At 38.8% G+C, this 7,853-nt stretch overlaps 1 pseudogene; it reads right to left on the bottom strand.

Moving 5' to 3' along the window:
* Positions 1–1,125: 1,125 nt before the first annotated feature.
* On the bottom strand, positions 1,126–1,673 carry LOC113881169 (annotated as a pseudogene).
* Between the last annotated feature and the right edge of the window lie 6,180 nt (positions 1,674–7,853).

Here is a 7,853-nt window from a genome sequence, read left to right on the forward strand (position 1 = left end):
CGTGGCATCTGGTCCCATCACTTCATGGAAAATAGATGGGGAAACAGTGGAAACAGTGTCAGACTTTTTTGGGGGGGCTCCAAAATCACTGCAGATGGTGATTGCAGCCATGAAATTAAAAGACACTTAGTCCTTGGAAGGAAAGTTATGACCAACCTAGATAGCATATTGAAAAGCAGAGACATTACTTTGCCAACAAAGGTCCGTCTAGTCAAGGCTATGGTTTTTCCAGTAGTTATGTATGGATGTGAGAGTTGGACTGTTAAGAAAGCTGAGCACCGAAGAATTGATGCTTTTGAACTGTGGTGTTGGAGAAGACTCTTGAGAGTCCCATGGACTGCAAGGAGATCCAACCAGTCCATTCTAAAGGAGATCAGTCCTGGGTGTTCTTTGAAGGACCGATGCTAAAGCTGAAACTCCAATACTTTGGCCACCTCATGCGAAGAGTTGACTCATTGGAAAAGACGCTGAGGCTGGGAGGGATTGGGGGCAGGAGGAGAAAGGGTCGACAGAGGATGAGATGGCTGGATGACATCATCAACTCAATGGACGTGAGTTTGAGTGAACTCCGAGAGTTAGTGATGGACAGGGAGGCCTGGCATGCTGTGATTCATGGGGTCGCAAAGAGTCGGACACAACTGAGCGACTGAACTGAACTGAAAAGGATGTCAGAACTGTGCCTTCCACTAAGTCAGATAAAATGTGCTTTTCATGGAGGGCCTAGGGAGAGGGAAAAAAGAAGGCAGAAAAATATGATTGCATTTATGGCAAAAGTCAAAGGAAGCAAGATTATAAAAGAAACACAGTTGATTTTATAATTACAGTAGACAAACAAGGACTTACAGGGACTGTTTCAATAGTGCCTATGTATAATCCAACACTCAATATATAAATCTTAACTATGGATATTTTAAGATAGTTGAACTGAGATTTAAAAGCTTCTATGTGTTCTGGATATTAATTTTTTTTTTTTGGACAGGAAATAACATTTATTGGTGAGCATAATTAAAGAGGGGACAGCACTGATGCTCATGAGTGCAGGGCCCGGCCATTTGTCGAGGGGACCACGATTAGGGATGTATTTGACCCCACAGCCGTCTGGCATGAGCTGCTTTTCTGCCACCATGTTCTCAAATTCATCCGCGTTGAACTTGGTAAATCCCCACTTCTTAGAGATGTGGATCTTCTGGCGGCCAGGGAACTTGAGCTTGGCCCGGTGGAAGGCTTCAATCACATGTTCCTTGTTCTGCAGTTGGTGGGGATGGACATTATGACCTGGCCAATGTGGACCCTGGCCACTGTGCCCTGGGGCTTTCAAAGGCACCGTGCATACCTGTCTGGAGTCTATCAGCTCCAGCGCAAGACATCATCTTGTTGATGCGGATGACATGGAAGGGGTGGAGATGTACTCGGATGTGAAAACCATCTTTGCCACAGCTTTTCACCATGTACTTGTTGGCATAAATACAGGCAGCCTCCAGGGCTTCAGAGGAGAGCTGCTCATACTCATCTGACACCATGTGGCCACAGAGTGGGAACTCATCCACTTTGGCCTTCTTACGCCCCAAGTCAAAGATGCGAATCTCAGCATCAGGGACACCTCGGCAGAAGCGCAGCTTTGGGTATGGCTTGTTCTTACAATACCGGTAACACCGGGCAGGGTGGCGGCACATGGCAACACCTGGATCTTCAATGGTGTACCAAAGGGAAAGAGCTGGATATTAATTTCTTACGAGATACGTGATTTCAAATTTTTTTCCCATTCCATGGATTGCCTTTTTCCTCTGTCAACAGTGTCTTTGACGCATAAAAATTTTAAATTTTCATGCAGAAAAAAAAGAAATTTGCTAAATTTCATTTTAGCGTTGAATATGCTAAAATGAAATGACTTGAATATGCTAAAATTAAATTTGCATGTTTCCATCATTTATAAAATTAAGTTGACCTGAAGAAAATAGATGATTTATGATTAATCATTAAGCATGGGGGGAAAAAAAGAAAATATAATTAACAATGTTCAATCATAAAGAAAATTCAAAAATGCGGATATCATTTTTTCCCACAAAATTGGCAAAAAAATTTTTTAAACCATAGTATGCTTTGTCACAAGCCTATATGGATAAAGAGACCCTCCTTTATAGCACTGGGAAGAATGGAAAGTATGACCTATGGACAGTAGTTTAGTGCAACACAAATGCAATACATATCAAGCACTCTATAGAAAGACTTTCCAAGGCATTGAGAAATTTTTCCAGTGAAGTATCTGAGGAAAACCTAGAATGTCCATACCAAGTTTTAATTATAATAATTTTCATCACAATATTATGATTATTTTGTGACAGAAACAAATAAATAAATACCTAAAAGTAAATAGTAATACAGCTGTGTGATAGATAAACTACTATTGGTATCATTATAAAAAATTGATTCTGTAGAATGAGGATCAGCAAACTATGATCTACAAGCTAAATCTGATGCACTGCTTGTTTTTGTAGGTAAAGTTTTATTGGAACACATTGTACTTATGCATTTGTACATTGTGTGTGACTGCTTTCTCAGAGTTAAGTGATTGGGACAAAGACATTATTGCCTGTAAATCACAAAATACTTACCATTTGGCCCTTCACAGAAAGAATATATTGATCTCTGCTATAGAAAAATTTACTTGATATGAGATAAGTTGCCAGTTATGCTTACAAACAGAAAAATTACAAAATGGTGTGCTTAGTATGAATCTTAGTATGGTTTTCAATGTGGATACATTTATTTAAATATTTTTGTATACATAGGTACTTATAAGCCCACGAAAAAATTAATAGTCATTATCCAAGAGAAATGGCATTTTGAGTAATTTTTTTTTCTTTTTTATTAAACTTCCTATCTTTTCCAAAATGTCTGCAATGAATATATGTATGTGTACATATAACCATATTTTTATAATAAATGTTGTTAATCCAAAAATTGAATTGTTTGATTCTGAGCCAGTTGCTTTTAACCCCTCTGAGCTTCAGCTTTGGCCTCAGTTAATAATAGAACCTGAGCCACCAGAGACGCTCATCATTAGCTAAGAGACAAAAAAGTGCACATGAATGCTGGCACCTTAAAATACCAACACAGCATCAGTGGGGAGTTCTCATAAAGCTACTTAAAACAATAAAATTAACTCCAGAAATAGTACAAAGAAATATCCATATCTGACAGAGTCGCATCAAAGTAGACTTTCAGTTCAGTTTAGTTCAGTCGCTCAGTCATGTCTGAGTCTTTGCGACCCCATGAACTGAAGCAGACCAGGCTTCCCTGTCCATCACCAACTCCTGGAGCTTACTCAAATTCATGTCCATCGAGTCATTGATGCCATCCAACCATCTCATCCTCTGTTGTCCACTTCTCTTCCTGCCTTCAATCTTGCCCAACATCAGAGTCTTTTCCAAAGAGTCAGTTCTATGCATCAGGTGGCCAAAGTATTGGAGCTTCAGCTTCAGCATCAGTCCTTCCAATGAATATTCAGGATTCATTTCCTTTACAACTGACTGGTTTGAGCTCCTTGCAGTCCAAGGGACTCTCAAGAGTCTCTCCAATACCACAAGTCAAAAGCGTCAATTCTTTGGCACTCAGCTCTCTTTACAGTCCAGCTCTCACATCCATACATGACTACCGCAAAACTGATAAGTTTGACTAGATGGACCTTTGTTGGGAAAGTAATGTCCCTACTTTTTAGTACGCTGGCTAGGTTGGGCATAGCTTTTCTTCCAGGAGCAAGCATCCTTTAATGTCATGGCTACACTCAATATCTGCAGTGATTTTGGAGCCTAAAAAAAATAAAATCTCTCACTGTTTCCATTGTTTTCCCTATCTATTTGGTATGAAGTGATGGGACCAGATACCATGATCTTACTTTTCTGAATGTTGAGTTTTAAGCCATTTTTTCACTCTCCTCTTTCACTTTCACCAAGAGGCTCTTTAGTTCTTCTTTGCTTTCTGCCATAAGTGTGGTGTCATCTGCATATCTGAGGATATTGATGTTTCTCCTGGCAATCTTGCTTCCAGATTGTGCTTCATCCAACCTGGCATTTCACATGATGTACTCTGCATATAAGTTAAATAAGCAGGGTGACAATATACAGCCTTGATGTACTCCTTTCCTGATTTGGAACCAGTCTGTTGTTCCATGTCCAGTTCTAACTGCTGCTTCCTGACTTTCATATAGGTTTCCCAAGAGGCCGGTCAGGTGGTCTGGTATTCCCATCTCTTTCAGAATTTTCCACAGTTTGTTGTGATCCACACAGTCAAAGGCTTTGGCATAGTCAAAAAGCAGAAATAGATGTTTTTCTGGAACTCTCTTGCTTCTTTGGTGATCCAACGGATGTTGGCAATTTGATATCTGGTTCCTCTGCCTTTTCTAAATCCAGCTTGAACATCTGGAAGTTCATGGTTCACGTACTGTTGAAGCCTGGTTTGGAGAATTTTGAACATTACTTTTCTAGTGTGTGAGATGAGTGCAATTATGTGGTAGTTTGAGCATTCTTTGGCATTGCCTTTCTTTGGGATTGGAATGAAAACTGACCTTTTCTAGTCCTGTGGCCACTGCCGAGTTTTCCAAATTTGCTGGCATATTGAGTGCACCACTTTAATAGCATCATCTTTTAGGATTTCAAAGAGCTCAACTGGAATCCCATCACCTCCACTAGCTTTGTTCATAGTGATGCTGCCTAGACCCACTTGACTTCCCATTCCAGGATGTCTGGCTCTAGGTGAGTGATCATACCATTATGGTTATCTGGATCATGAAGTTCTTTTTTGTATAGTTCTGTGTATTCTTGCCACCTCTTCTTAATATCTTCTGCTTCTGTTAGGTCCGTACCATTCCTGTCCTTTGTTATGCCGATCTTTACATGAAATGTTCCCTTGGTGTCTCTAATTTTCTTGAAGAGATTTCTAGTCTTTCCCATTCTATTGTTTTCCTCTATCTCTTTATATTGATTGCTAAGGAAGGCTTTCTTATCTCTCCTTGCTATTATTTGGAACTGTGCATTCAAATGGCTATATCTTTCCTTTTCTCCTTTGCCTTTAGCTTCTCTTCTTTTCTCAGCTCTTCGTAAGGCCTACTCAGACAACCATTATGCCTTGTTGCATTTCTTTTTCTTGGAGATTGTCTTGATCACTGCCTCCTATATAATATCACGAACCTCTATCCATAGTTCCTCAGGAACTCTATCAGATCTAGTCCTTTGAATCTATTGTCACACTCACTGTATAATCATAAAGAGTTTGATTTAGGTCATACCTGAATGGTCTAATGGTTTTCCCTACTTTATTCAATTTAAGTCTGAATTTGGCAATAAGGAGTTCATGATCTGAACCACAGTCAGCTCCAGGTCTTGTTTTTGCTGACTAGAGCTTCTACATCTTTGGCTGCAAAGAATATAATCAATCTGATTTCAGTATTGACCATTTGGTGATGTCCACGTGTAGTCTTCTCTTGTGTTGTTGGAAGAGGGTGTTTTCTATGACCAGTGCATTCTCTTGGCAAAACTCTGTTAGCTTTTGACTTGCTTCATTTTGTACTCCAAGGCCAAATTTGCCTGTTACTCCAGGTGTTTCATGACTTCCTACTTTTGCATCCCAGTCCCCTATAATGAAAAAGACATCTTTTTGGGGTGTTAATTCTAGATGATCTTGTAGGTCTTCATAGAACCATTCAACCAGCTTCTTCACCATTACTGGTTGGGGCATAGACTTGGATTACTGTGAGATTGAATGGTTTGCCTTAGAAAATGAACAGAAATCATTCTGTTGTTTTTGAGATTGCATCCAAGTACTGCACTTCAGACTCTTTTGTTGATTCTGATGGCTACTCCATTTCTTCTAAGGGATTCTTGCCCACAGTAGTAGATATAATGGTCATTTGAGTTAAATTCACCCATTCCAGTCCATTTTAGTTCACTGATTCCTAAAATGTCAGTGTTCACTCTTGCCATCTCCTGTTTGACCACTTCCAATTTGCCTTGATTCATGGACCTAACATTCTAGGTTCCCATGCAATATTGTTCTTTTCAGCATCAGCCTTTATTTCCATCACCAGTCACACCCACAACTGGGTATTGTTTTTGCTTTGGCTCTATCTTTTCATTCTTTCTGGAGTTATTTCTCCACTGATCTCCAGTAGCATACTGGGCACCTCTTGACCTGGGGAGTTCATATTTAAGTGTCTTATCTTTTTGCCTTTTCATACTGTTCATGGGGTTCTCAAGGCAAGAATACTGAAGTGGTTTGCCATTCCCTTCTCCAGTGGACCACATTTTGTCAGAACTCTCCCCCATGACCCATCTGTCTTGGGTGGCCCTACATGGCATGGCTCATGGTTTCATTGAGTTAGACAAGGTTGTGGTTCACGTGATTACTTTGGACTGATTAAAGTGGACTTTAATTTTTACAAATAACCTCACTAGGGTAGATTGGAAGACTTTCTATAGGAATGGAGTTGTGCCTAATTCTGGTGAAAACTTTCAGGTGTTGTATTTAGGTGTGTCACAATATACTTATAAAATAGCTTATTTGGCTCAATGATTACAATAAGAATCCTAAAATCATAATCCATCTGTCTTTCAAAATTAACTACAGTTGCATCAGGAAGGCACTTTTTCCTCTGCTGATCGTTTATTTCATTAAAAACAAAGAATAGAATCCCTTAGTGAGAAAGTAGGATCTATTTTTGACTTTGTGTGCTAGGCAAACTCCATGAAAAACACCATAAAAGAGTGAGGTATGAAATGTTATTCCAGAATTCTTTGGTTGTTTTCTGTCGTATATTTAGAGCAATAAATTTTGTTTTGTCTATTTTGAGGTTTGATTTCTCTCCTAGAATATATAGTATTTCATTAAACCAGTATGTGTTCATGGTTTCTTTTCATCTTTTTTTAAATCTCCTCCTGTCATCAGCTTGCCCAGAAGCCTTTCCAGATAAGAATGCAAAGAGTATCTGAAAATAATAATAAAACCAGACCACATTCCTATGAACTGAAAAAACTTAGGAATGTGTAAATTATATAAATCGTGTGTTCCTGTTACACAGTTAAAATGATTGTCAGTGTCAGCTGTCTTTACATCAAAGTGGCCATTTTGATCTCTGCTAAGAACGAGCCCTATAATTATTTAACACTGTCCAACTTTCTTAATGTCCACTCATTGCAGGTAACATCTATAGTTCCTTTTAGAAAAAAGTAAAGCAGCCAAGTTAGTTTTGTTTCTCTGACATGTTTATTAATATTTATATTAATACGCAAATGCATAGTACAATATTCAAAACTATTTTAAATCAATCACCAAATTACTAGGAGTTAAAGCAAAAACAACAGGATCACAAGTGTGTCAAAGTGCAAATGAGATGATGACGTGTATTATTTAAACTAAAGCTGATTTTGCAGGAAGCCAAAACCCCCTACTGATTTAATTAAAGAAAAGAAAAATACAGTCAATCCAGATGTCTGGCAACATAAAAACCAAATACGGGGATGATTGATTGAATCTTTGACATGACTTACCAGATGTTTTAGCCTCTTGGAGACAGATTAGAAAGAAAGGATTCGGGTGGGTTTCAAGTTTCGTCATTTCTCCCTGGGTACTCGGTGTGAATCTTCTTTGCTTCAACTTTAGCTAACTTTTCTTTCTAATCATTGCAGCCTCTGGTAACATTATTTCATATTTTCTTTCAGACTGAATCTTGGGAAATCTTGATCAAACAACAAATTGAGAACCAAGTGGTAATGTATAAACAATGTCATTTCCTTTCCCCCTAAATACATGGCTTCACGTGGTTTTATCTTCTGGAAAGATAACAGGGAATGCAGGACCCA

Source organism: Bos indicus x Bos taurus, chromosome 2 (genome assembly GCF_003369695.1).
Source record: "Bos indicus x Bos taurus breed Angus x Brahman F1 hybrid chromosome 2, Bos_hybrid_MaternalHap_v2.0, whole genome shotgun sequence".
NCBI classification, from domain to species: domain Eukaryota; kingdom Metazoa; phylum Chordata; class Mammalia; order Artiodactyla; family Bovidae; genus Bos; species Bos indicus x Bos taurus.